The 13,192-nt window shown below is 39.5% G+C and overlaps 1 protein-coding gene and 1 long non-coding RNA gene across 9 annotated transcripts in view; one reads left to right on the top strand and one right to left on the bottom strand.

The window, feature by feature from the left end:
• Positions 1-13,192, top strand: part of BCAS3 (BCAS3 microtubule associated cell migration factor) — a 591,905-nt gene that overhangs the window by 470,610 nt on the left and 108,103 nt on the right. The gene's annotated exons all lie outside the window — the stretch shown is intronic.
• LOC119873312 lies at positions 56-5,741 on the bottom strand. Its single transcript, XR_005364631.1, has 3 exons — positions 5,676-5,741; positions 1,756-1,792; positions 56-563 (listed from the first exon to the last, which is right to left on the bottom strand). It is a non-coding gene; the product is annotated as an uncharacterized LOC119873312 (long non-coding RNA).

The following is a 13,192-nucleotide window of genomic DNA, read 5'->3' as shown; positions in this document are numbered from 1 at the left end:
GGAAGCTGAAGTGCAAGGCTTGGCCCTCATTCAGCCGCCCCCCCGACCCCCCCAGTTCCAGCTCCTTGACCACACAGTACGTCAGGAACATGTCACAGGCCGGCCAGGAAGGCTCAGCCCCGCCCATGGGCCAGCTTGGCACGGCTGCTTTCACATAACCCAGGGCTCCAGAGGGGCCGGAGGCAGGCATTCCAGGGCCACGGGAACATGCAATTTTTTAAAATAGAAATGAAGAACTGGAAAAAAAAAAAAAAAAGCCTGGGAATCAAACAGTTGCTGAGTCCTTATGGAACATGGTCTCTCATGGAGAATGTCAAAGCTGAAAAGGACCTCAAAGGTTATCTCCTCCTCTGGCATCATCTGATAGATGAAGAAATGGACCCGCCTCGGCAGTGGTGCAGAGCCCATGGCCGAGTCTGTCTCTTGGCTCACAGTCAGCTGCTGTACTATTTGGGAGCCCTGTGGACACCCTCCTCCGTGGACTTTGGCTGTCCAGTGATTCATTGCTCTACCATTAGCTCTTAAGGCCTGCCCAACTGCTCTGTGTCTCAGCCTCAGTTTATCTGCAAAATGGAGATAATATCAATGTTAAGTTCCTGTAGGGTTATTGGAAGGCCTGACTGAGTAAATATGTGTAACATGGTGCCTGGGCCTGGAGAAGGAAGGGCTCAGTGATGTTAGCTAGTATCATCTTTCATAATGGCGTACATTGACATTATCACTATCATGTACATTTTCATTATTATGACTGCTGTGGTTTCAACAGTTGCAGTGTCCTCATCACACTCTGGAATTGGAGTTTGGAGGAGGGGACATCAGCTCCATCACTTGTAGCCTGTCACACCCAGGATGGAAGGGCAAAGTAAAGGGGATGATAAGTGATGGATACCTCTGGGCCAGTGCTTCATATAGGCCCATCCTCATGTTCTACTCACCTGCAGGGCAGACGTTTAGAAGTGTTTTTGTTGTTGTTTGTTTTTGTTGGGGCGGGGGGGGGGGGAGGGGAGGCTGGCTCTTCTAACTTTGTCATGTAATTTTAGTCAGAAGGGACTTTAGATATGAGTAATTATATATTCTAGTGCAGTCTCCTCTGTTTACATGTGGGAAAACTGAAGCTCAGAAAGATACAGTGATTTCTTTTTTACCCTAACTTCACAATTGACCAGAACTCTCATCCTATTTATATATAAAAGGAAAACTGGAGAAGAGCCTTAGGATAATACTCACAGGACCTAAATCCTTTGGCCTTTCTTCTACATCAGGCCCACTGCCACCTTATTTAAAACCCCAGTTGTGACCGTATATTCCTCAATCAGCATGGAGACAACCCCAAGATCCAGACCCTTCCTTAGGTATTATTAGAAAACAGTTCCTATACATGTTAAGTGGATGTTTGTTTTCCATTCCAAACCTTGAAGAGATTTAACCCTGTTGGTCCATTACTGCCTTACTCATAGTAAGGACACTCATAGTGTCCTCTGTGAGCAGCAGAGGCCTCACATAGTACTATTCAAAAGACTTACTTTCAGATTGCTTTAAAAACCATGACAAGTGCATTTCTTCACTTAATATAAGGCTTGCTGGTTTAGAAAGTAAAATTACTTTCTTAGTTTATTCCTCAATTGTCTTTTCCTTGAGCTTTTATCTCTCCGTTGCCCTAGGTTTTCCTGTTTTTCTAAAATGTTTCATCAAGTATTTGGTAAGATTAGAAAATAAGTCTGGTATTAGGTTGCTGGAAAGGTCTTGCATACTTACCAACAACAGTGCTGTAACACCACTGGTGATTTTCTACCTAGAAAAATCAACCATAAATTCATCCCAGTCTTCAATTAGAATATTTTAGCTTTTCCTTTTTAAGATTTAAGATTTCTGGTATTGCCTGCTTACACTGAAACAGCCCTGTGTGTTATCCCCCTTTCTCTTTTTAGTACCTTCCTCTTTGGGCCTCTGTTTGGCTTCATTAATCTAAATTTGTTCTGAAGGCACTAGAGGAGGTTTTTTCAAAGAGCTGTAATTGTCACAGAAAGTGCACAATGACTTATTGAAGTTTCAGATTTTGTTCTGTTCGAAGCCACCGGAGATTGGAACAGATTCTCCATCCTCATCTCTACCCCAGAGTTGGATGAAAATACCAAAGTTTTCCTTTCCCTGGTGCTTGTCAGAAATACCCTTCCCAGCTAATCACATTTCTGATTTTCCAAAGAATAAAAACAAAGCCCAAGAGGTAACTATTCATCTCAGGGTCGTCTGATAAGGTAAGAAGAGAGCTTAGATGATTGCACACAAGTTTCTTTCCCTCATAACTGCCTCCATGATATACTTTCTTTCGTTTTCCACATTTTGCTTTGCTAAATTCCTTGTTAGTTTGACAATGTCTAGAAAGCATCATGGGAAACCAGTGGTGACAACCAATGGGCAGACACTGGTGAATGTCATCAGTACCCATAAGTCTTCATACCCTTCTGGAACTACAATGGACACATCCTTGCACCCTGTGGTCTTGGTGTGAGTCCTGAAATTAGAAGAGATTTGGCTGTGTATGTCTATCTCAGTAGTTGGCTTAAGTGTGGTGTATGTTTTGAGTGAAGTTTTTTTCATCAGAGTACTCATTCTCTGAAATACTTTTATAAACATTTTTTGCTCAATTATGCTGTGTGTAGGGTTTAGGGAATAATGGTTTCCTGATAGAGCTCCTCATGTGGAGAACCTTACCACAGATTTGTTTTCCCTGGACTATGTTTTTGTAGTAAGCTCCTGGCAATTGTTTAGATGTTCAGTAAGTAACACCTAATAAATTACTAAGTGGATGGGGTTTGACTCTAAGGGAGTTTGAGGCATTAAAGGTTTTCTTGCCAACTCTATGCAATTTTGCTTCTAGACTCTGGGGATAGGAGATGCCACGCCATCCTTTTTCCCCTAAAAAGTGAGTCATCAAACTGAGAGATTATTTTCTGAAACTCCAAGTCACAAGTATATCATATTTATTTTCCAACTTTGATCTTTACTTTTTGCAGTTAGTAAATGATTTCTATCTCCTGCCAGCCTCTATTGGTAGTCATAGGATAAGGGAGCCAATGGATCATTGTATAGTTGAGGCTTCCTTTTTAACATGAAAGTACCATATTTCAAAGTGCCTTCAAAGTGACCCTGAGTTGGACCAGACTACATGGCGTCATCAGTCTTATATCTTCAAATCAAGAGGTAGTTTCTTTTTTGTTGATTTTTAAAAATGTAATGACTTTGCCTATGAAGTGCTGTGTAACCAAAGTTGATGTCCACTTCTTGCCTTTTAAACCATTGAGTCTTGGGGCCAAAGGGGATAAGTAGGATATACCAGTGAACGAGAGACAGAGCTACCCAAAAATAACCATTTCAGAAGGGACATAAGGATTTTAAGATTGTTTGTATCTCATGGCACAAGAAACCAAAATAAGTTACTCAGCCTCAACCTCAATGGGATGGACTGAGAAACCTGAATGGACCTTATTATTGCACATAAGTATGTCTCTGAGCCTTCCTGGGGGTAGACTCAAGTTTAAGATATTTTCTCTACCAAATGAAAAATTTGGGATTTTTTAAAAATTTAAAGTATGCTTTATACTTGTAGAGCATTTCCACCCACATTTTATCTTTTTGAAAACAAACCTGTGGGTAGGTGTTGTCATCGCCATCTTACCGATGAAGGTCAGCAAAAGAAATTCCTCTAAGATCACATTGCTGACAAAGGGCAGAACTCTGGCATTCAACCCATGTCCTCAGTCATTCCTTCAAGAATACTTTTTACCAAGTCACCTTCCTTTGAATGAAATACTTCAGTGGCCCCAGGAGAGTCTTTATCCCAAGATAACAAATATTTTGGCCATGTCAAAATATTTTCCTCCCCAAAGACTTTAACAAAGTGTTGCCACCTTCAAATAAGAGAAATCCAAATTCATTAATTTCTTGTTTAATGCTCTGGGAGAAACATGACATGGAACATAGGAGCAATCAAATAATTTAAAACATGATTCTGTTCTGTAATAAATAATAAATAAATGTAATAAATGTAATAAATAAATAAATGCTTTCTTCTTCTAATCAGTTTCCATGAACTGACCCAGCGCAGTGCCTGGCATACATAATAATAAGCTGAAGGCAGTTTATTCCCATTTTCATTTTGGTTCAAACCGACCTTTTTTGTTACCTACCACTCCTTCCTTAGGCAAACCCTTTGCTTGTGTCAGATTTAATTATTTATCATCTCTGGAGCATGCCTTCTGTCTTCCCACTTTCATATTTTTGTATACACCGTCCCCTTCCTCTGAGCAATCCTTCTGTCATCACTGTCCCTTCATATACTTCTCTTTAGCCACCTAGAATTCTGGCTCATCCTTCCTGGTTTAGATCAAATACGACTCCTCCTTCTAGCCTTTCCTGATCATTCTAGTCAGAATCTAGTCAGAGATTCAGAGAGTTCTGAATGTCCGTCCATGCCTTTAATAATCACTGTTCTCATGTGGCACTCATCATGTTTTGCCTCATGCTGCCTTTATAAACCTTGAGTATCTTTTGCTCAGACTTCAAACTCATTGTGGAAAGGAGTTATAACTTCTTGCCTCCAGATAGCCAATATAATACATAGCATGATTCCCAAGAGGTCGTGTGGTATGGTCAAAAGAACACAAATTTTAGGGGTGCCTGGGTGGTGCAGTTGGATAGGTGTCTGATTCTTGGCCTTGGTCAAGGTCGTGACCTCAGGTTCATAAGATCAGCCCCATGTTGGGCTCCACACTCAGCATGGAGTCTGCTTGGATTCTTGCTCCCTCTCCCAATGTCCCTTCACCTACCTCTCTCTCAAATAAATAAATAAATCTTTAAAAAAAAACCCACAAATTTTAGCGGAAGGCTTATCTGGGTTTGAATGCTGGGTCTGCTATTTCCTTACTGGCTGCTGACCTTAGACAAATTACTTCACCAACTGAACCTCTGTAGAATGCAGGTAATCATGCTTTGTTCATGGTACCATTGGATGAATTAAATGAAGTAACATTTAGAGTGCCTGCACCAAATAGACACTTAATAAATGTTAGCTTCTTCCCCTTGATCACAATAAAAAATGGATTAAGTAAGTAGGATGATGCTCACTCATGCCATGATTTTCTAAACAAGGAATTTATTGGTAATAATTTTAATAGATTCATCTAATATAACAGAGACTAGTATACACTCTATGGCTTATTTGGGAAGCCAGGTGTTGCTCGATAAAAGAATCACAGAACATGAGCTAAATATTGACAACTGACTCTTCCATCCCATTCCAGCATATGGATTTGTATTTGTAATTCCCCCTAGATAAGATTTTACCATACCTCTTAATTTTATTAATCCATTCTAAACTGACAGATGTTCTGGTGAGCCTTGAGCTCTTGGGGATTCTTATTTCATTTCTGATTAAAAGATGAGTTTCCTTCTTAAACCCAAGGGTCTAAATATACACTGCGTTTCTCTCCTAAACAGCTTATTTAAATATCAGGACTAAATTTGTTATTTTATATTGGATACTAAAGGAGCTTTCTATTATCTGAGCCCCTTCTAAAATATTTCCTTCTAGTAGACAAAAGAGTGGCATTAGTGGTAGTACCTGCTACTGTGTAGTTGCTTAGTAAATAGTAGTATAATCTTTACTTTTTATTTACCTTTTTATTTTGGAAGAGACTGAGAGTAGTGAGTATAACTAATCTGTGTTGATCTCTCTTTCCAAGGGCACATAGAATTTGAGAACACTGAAATTCAGCCAGTTTATGACCTAGAGTTACAGTCAGTGTTCTAGTATGGTTTGTGCTTTGTTCTTATTAGAGTCCAGCTCTGACTTTAATAGCACAGAAATTGTCAGCTCCTATCCATAGGGGTCAAGGACAACAGATCACCTGTTTAACACTGGAGAAGCTGAGGGTGCCTAAGTCTGGTCCATTCTTAGGTTACTGGCTATTCTGTGAACTGCTACTCCAGAAAGCAGGCTGGTCAGTATAAGAGTTTTAATGAAGCCATTTAAATTTTCCACTCATGGGAGCTGGTTTTCTTGTTTTTGTTTTTTCTCCCTTTCATCAGCCTACCTCCAAGAAGAGGCTCATATTCTTTCTGAGGGAACTAGCCTTAAAATGGGCAGTTGTCCATCATGACTGGCCTAGGACAATCATATTGGAGATCTCCCTAGACACCAGACACTTGCTATCACTTCTCCTGTTGGCTGATCCTCCTAGTGCTTTTAAGGGCACCTGAGGTCATCTTTTTCCCTAGAGGGTGTCCTCTGCGGCATCTTTACTGAATTCAACTATGGGTTTGCTTTCTTTCACTTTGGACTGGCAATCACTACTATCCATTGAACTGCTGCGTTAGCACGGTGCAAGTCACTTGACATAGGTTGTCACTAATCCTCTCAATAACCCTTTAAGGTAGGTATTATTATACCCATTTTACAGATAAATATGGGAGATATTAAGCAACTTGCCCAAGTTACTACTGTACATCAAAGCCAAGACTTAACTTCAAAGCTCTATCTTTCCACTCTGTTTATAGTAAGCTCAGAATGCCCCCAAAACTCTCAAATCCCTGTGGTATTTCACACTAACAGTACCAGAAATTCCCAGGACATTAATGAAGTGATCAGAGTTGAATGTGTAGAGGCATTAGCCTATTTGAAAACAGTAGATTTCCACAGTTTTACAAGAAAACCCAAAGAAGCCCAAGTACGTTAGACAAATTGGAATTGAAAAGCTAAAGTAAAAAAAATATTCATTTTAAGGTCATCTGTGTATACTGACACGAAGTCTATGGAAAATGAGGGAGCCAGCGTCATGTTTCTGAAATATGCAATTTTACAATGGGAACGTGTTATAAAATGCCCTGCCACTGTTGTTTGCCTTGGGATTTAGGGTGAGAGACATGAAGGCTGACAACTCTCTTCCTGTTGTAGGTCAGAGCTTCAAGGAACTCTGTAATCTTCCCACCAGCTTTACTCTCTCCTGGAACTCACGGGTAAAATTAGATGCTGGCTGGACTTCAGTAGTTGAGTTTGAAAGCTTTCAGAGGCCAAGGCAGACAACTGCAGCAGACTGCTTTCTCACAGTGCCACTTCGAGAGACACTTTGTGCAGACTAGCGTAGTTTGGTAAACTGACCAGGGTCTGACAATTCTGCCATATAACACCATTAATAACAGTGCCCGTAGGAACTCGAGAAAATGATCTCTGGGTGGTTAATCTCCTTGGAAACAGGACAAGGCTTTATCTTCCTTTTACCAAGATGCTGCATTTGCCTCTGGATGTTGCTCTGCTGCATTGTGTACTGTTAAGTTAAACAGCAACAACAAACCTCTCTTTGAGGATTTAGACACTCTCAAGTTAGGGTTCTTTTGTTATACACATTCCAACTGACTCTAGGAGGCAAACGTGGTGAAAAGGGTGTGGGAAGACATCACTTAGAGAATGAGAGCTCTCCCAAACCAGCATCGAACACATTTATCTAATTTGACACATTTTGCCTGGAAGTCATAGAAAGAGACTGTGGTGCCCCCGTCAGAATATAAAGAGCCAGAGACTAAAACCAGACTAAAAAGAGCCAACCCATTAGGGAAGTACCTCCCTGGGGAGCGGGTGGGCAGGGAAAGGAGGTTACATGGCAGTTATTAAACACTGAATTAAGAATATGTTCAGAGAGGCTGCTACCCAGGAAAAATCCTCCTTCCCGTACTTAACAGGGCAGGGGACAGTTAAGGAAAAGGAGTTCTGCTTATTCTCTGCTGCAGGATGCTACCCCCTGACCCTTTATAAGTCAGCCTTGCTTGATTACTTCTTTTAATTCAAGACTCAGAACAGCTTGTAAAGTTTGTTTTTTTTTTTTTTTTATCATTCCTTTCCAGATTGTGTGGGCCACACTGTAGCATGCGCTTTCCTTTTGTCCACATCTGTTTTCCAACCTCATTACTCTTCTGTTATTACATTCATTAAAAAAAAAAGAGAGAGAGAGAGAGAGAGGGAAAAAGAGCTGTTTATTTCTTTTCAGCATGTTTTTTTCCCAGTTTCAAAAGCTAAAGTGGTAAATCATGTGATGTTTGATATGACCATCTCCACAAATTCTAGTTGTGTGAATGGATGATTGCTTATCTAAGAATTGGTTGAACCTTCTTGTTTAAATTAGCTCCACCTAAGCCGGAGCTCATAACTCACATAATGCTCTTTCAGTGTAGACCACAATTGTCAAGACTTGCCATTTCTATATTAGAATGTAATAGCATACTCTCTAGGGCACATAGTAGTGATGTGATTTTTTTGGCTAGTGTGACTCCTGAATATTCTATTCAGTTTGAATAGAATTCAAATTCTATTCAACCTGAATAGAATTATTTAAGGGCAAATGGAAGCTGGGAGCCATAGCTTTAGGATTTAGAGTGGTTTTACTTAAAAGCTAAGAAAAATGAAACAAGGATGCCTATTAACACTACTTCTATTCAACATTGTGTGGAAGTATTAGCCAATGGAATGAAGTAAGAGCAAGAGATAGGAGACACAAAAATTGGAAAGAAAGAGACATAGTTGACCTTATTTGCAGATGATATGATGTGCTGTATAGAAAATCCAGGAGAAGGGCACCTGGGTGGCTCAGTCAGTTAAACATTCAGCTCTTTGTTTGGGCTCAGGTCATGATCTCGGGGTTGTGAGATCAAGCCCCACGTTGGGCTCCTTGCAAAGTCTGCTTGTCCCTCTCCCTCTGCTTCTCCCCCTGCACTATCTCTCTTGTAAATAAATCAAATCTAGAAGGAGGGAGGGAGGGAGGGAGGGAGGGAGGGAAGGAAGGAAGGAAGGAAGGAAGGAAGGAAGGAAGGAAAGAAAGAAAGAAAGAAAGAAAGAAAGAAAGAAGAAAGAAGAAAAAGAAAAGAAAGAAAAAAGGAAAAGAAAAGAGAAGAAAAGAGAAAAGAAAGACAGAAAGAATAAATCCAGGAGAGTCAATGAATGAATTAATAAAAGAATCCAGCAAGGTTACTGAATAGAGAAATTGATGACATTCTTACATACCAGCAATAACCAATTGAAGAAAAGTCCTATTTGCAATAGCAATCAAAAGCACAAAGAGGGCAGGAATGATCCTTAGAAAAAACATGCAAAACATTTACAGAAAATTTTAAAAAGTAAATTGAAGGGATGAAAGAAAACGTAAATGGATATAACATACTCATGGATGAGAAGACTCAATATAGTAAAGTTGTCAATTATCCTCAAATGAATTGAGAAATGAAATCCTAATCAAAATCATTGTAGGTTTGGAATCAATCACAGGCGTGGCAGGAAACCAGTGGCGCACACAGAAGCTTTTACTGAAGAGTTCATGAAGGGCTAATTTGCAAATATTTAGACACAGCTTAGGGAAACCAAGAAACCAACAGGGGAGAAGGCGCAGTACCCCAAGCTATCAGAAGATAGAAGCCTCAAGCACCCCTGGGTCTGAAGCAGTAAGGGGTAGAGCAGTTGTCAGCACCCAGAGAGTGCTGTAGCTGAGGCTTTTGGAGAAGCCCACCTAACAGACCTTCCATAGAGAAATCGCCACTGCTGACCTGGGTCTTGCAACAGGAAAGCCAAGTGGGGCAGGACCTTTTTTCTTCTTGCTCTTCTTTCTCCTGCCATTGACTCTCATTGGCTGCATCTAGGATGAAGGGACCCAGTTGACACTGTTCATCTGGAGGACAGTCTTATGGGGACAGAGCGAGATGGAGAAGAGTGGTGCATCTGAAGGAGCAATCAGAGAGTAGCCAGCATGGGATTTTTCATAAACATTTTCAAGGTGACTGTGAACTTCACATGGAAGACCAGAAGTCAAAAATAGCAAAGAACAGTTTTGGAGAACAGACCAATTATGATTTTCATTGGAATCTCATATCAATCAAAACGTATTTAAAACTGTGATAACTGAGATGGAATGGTATTGTTAGAGGTAGACAAACAGTAGAATGAAAACACTATGTGAAAACTTGAAATATGATAGATTGCTTCACAAATCAGTGCTGTTGAGTGGACTAGTCAATAAATTGTGCTAGGACAAATGGTTATGTGTACAGGAGAAAATTAGGAAAAATTCATATTAGGATAGCAAAAATTAAAAACTTTGACCACAAGTGCTGGCAAGGATGTGGAATCTTAGACACTGATGGTGGAATATAAATTGATGGACTCATTTAGGAAGATAATCTGCAATGTCTAGTGTAGTTAGAAAGATCCTAGAGCCAGACTGCTTCCCATCTGTAAAATAGAGATAAAAACAGAATCCTCATAAAGTTATTGTGAAATTAAATGAGTTAATATAAAAAGCACTTAGAACAATGACACAAGCACTATTTAAGTGTCACTTATTATCGGTATTATTATTTCTAAGATCTTGCAGTTCTACTGCTAGGTTAAATAATACAGAGAAAGTTCTGGCTTGTATAAAAGAAGACTCACGTAATAATGTTCATTGCAGATAAGCAAAAGCATGGATTTTTTTTAAAAAATCATGATATGTTTATTATATAGAGTATAAGTGAGTATAAACTAAAGCTACCTGTAGCAACATAGATAAATCCTTAAAACATTGAAGGAAAAAAAGAGATTGCAGAAGAATGAGAATAAGGCAATACTGGGAGGGAGATTGGGGCTGGGGAATGGAGTGTGGTACACAGAGATTTCAGCTGTATCTGTAATACAACCTTTTAAAAAATCTGAACCAAAAGGAGAGAGAGCTAAGCAGTAAGTTATGGGCAGGTTTTAACAATATGAAAGAGATACTAGACGTATGATGGAGAGAAACTACCTTGGAGAGGGAAGAGTATATAATCTTCCTGGGCAGACAGCTTCTAAGTTCCATTTTTTTAAAAATTTGATTTGTAACTTTATATAAGTTACTTAACGTCAGCTACCTCACTGGGATATTTTGAGTCTTAAATTAGACCTACATGTAGCATATAGATTGTATATAGCATAGTATACTATATATATTTTTTACATTGAATATAGCATAGCATATTATACATAGCATAGCATAGTTCCTGATGCAGAAGAGGCCCTCAATAATGGTTCCATTCTTTTCCCTCTTATACAAGGTAGAAAAAGTCTAATCAAGATTTTCCTTGGAAAATATTCTAGACTAAATTTCTGCTTCTGTGGGCCTGGTTTCCACAATCTAGCCTTGACTTCAATTCATGTTGACCTTAAGTAAGCATTGCCAATCCGTGCCCAAACTTAGTGAAACAAACTTATTTGATAAAGAAATGAACTTCAGGATCTCACTGCATAAAATCATCATTCTTTTTTCTGTTCGTCAAATGCGATATTTCCCAGTGTCTGGGTGTGCAGTGCTGTCTTGGACTTTGTAAAGAACAGCTAATGACCACAGTCCTTGCCTTTATCCTAAAAAAAATCTTTGACCATACTGTTTTTGTAATAAGCACTTGTGAACTTACACCTTCTCTTGCTAGCTGAGCTGGGGAGTAGTTTTGTTCTCCTCTGCCCCATAAAAGATAAATGTCTTTATCTTGTGAAAACCCAGTGTTGCTTTTCGTGGATACTGAACTATTTCCCTTCTTCATTTCTAATGAGTTGCTGTTTGATTATTGTTTTTTGTAAAGATATGAAATCCATATGAAAGCCCATGTTGTCCGGGTCAGTTTCTACATGGGGGAAACTTGTCCTCACTGTCATTAAAATTTTATCTATTCTAGGCCAACCCCTTTGATCATTAACAAGCAATTTGATGTTTCTCATATGAACATTTCTGTAACAATGAAGATAGCAAATTCAGGATTATCGCTGAGGAATGACCTCTTTTTTATTCTCACATTTGGGGAGTTAGAGATGACATTCAGTGTTAAGGAGAAAAGCTTTGCCATGGTAAAGGAGACAGATGGCTTTAGAAAGAGAGAGAATGAGCATGGACAAAGAAAATGACCTAGTGTGGATTTTTAAAGGAAATCTTCTTTCTCACATGCTTCTCACAGGGAAACTCGCTGTGAGCAATGCCATTTAAGGAAAGGTTTGGGAAAAAAGAATTAGTTTCCAAAGGAAAGTGTGAGAAGCACCTTAAGCTTGAATGATTTAACACTAAACTAAAGACCGGGTATCTGAGAAGCTGTATCTAAGGATGGAGAGCTGATACAGGAGGCCTAGGAAAATTCTCCTGTCTAGCGTCCCCAGGGTTTACCAAGATGACCTTGCATGGAGATACTGTTTTCTGAAACTGACATATTTAGGAAATCTCTGAAAAGATCTAATTGCTACAATAAGTGTGACTCATAGCCTTTTGCACCTTCCGTTGTTGTGGAGTCCATCCATGTCGTGTTAGAAATTTTCTAGTAGTCTAAGCCTATTTAGTCTGTTTTCTCCCACTTTGTAAACACCCTTTTTCCATAGTTGCAAATGTCTCCATCATTATTTGTTTCGATTTGTAAATTGCAGAAAGGCTAGAATAAACAGTGTCTTCACACACGCACATCGTTTGTTGCCAGAGATTAACTATCTCTGGCCAGAGATATTAAATGGAGACAGTCATTATTTTCTTTATAAAGCCAGAATTCCGAAAGCAAGGTTCCTTTTTTCTTGTCCTCTCTCTACTAAGATAAGAAAGTTAGTTTTTAAATTGCCCCAGTGGTTGGTAACTTAGAAGGTAATTAGTAGTGATGGCAAGGCTTTTATTTCTTCGGAAATTTCACAGATTGACCGATTTCTCAGTAGTACTCAGGGCCCTTACCCAAAGCTACAATGGTAGGGACCATATCTGAACTGTAAATTTCCAATGCTTTTCTGTGGATGGTGGGCAAGTGAGTGAATAAATGAATGAATGCTGCATTGCCCAATGGCAAGAAGCATAGGATACAGAAGAAGAAGAAGAAGAAGCAGCAGCAGCAGCAGCATGGGATGCCCACAGGCTTACAGTCTGATTCTGAACTTTAGGAGAGAGATGGCAAGGAGGTGAAACATGGAATTTTCCAGAGCATAGTCAGGAAGGGCTATATAAGAAAGGACTGTTTGACCTGAAACATGACCATAGGGTAAAAGATTCTGCTCTCCTTTTTTTTTCTACTCTGTGTCCACAGACCTGTCCTATATAGATCTGTGTATGCTCAGAGTACACTGAAAACCCAACACCCCCACCCACCTCCAAAAAACTAGGTCATGTATCTCTTGAATATT

The sequence above is a fragment of the Canis lupus genome, chromosome 9 (assembly GCF_011100685.1).
Source record: "Canis lupus familiaris isolate Mischka breed German Shepherd chromosome 9, alternate assembly UU_Cfam_GSD_1.0, whole genome shotgun sequence".
Classification (NCBI taxonomy): Eukaryota; Metazoa; Chordata; class Mammalia; order Carnivora; family Canidae; genus Canis; species Canis lupus.
The sequence above is the reverse complement of the archived record's forward strand: the minus strand, read 5'-3'. Positions and strand labels throughout refer to the sequence as shown.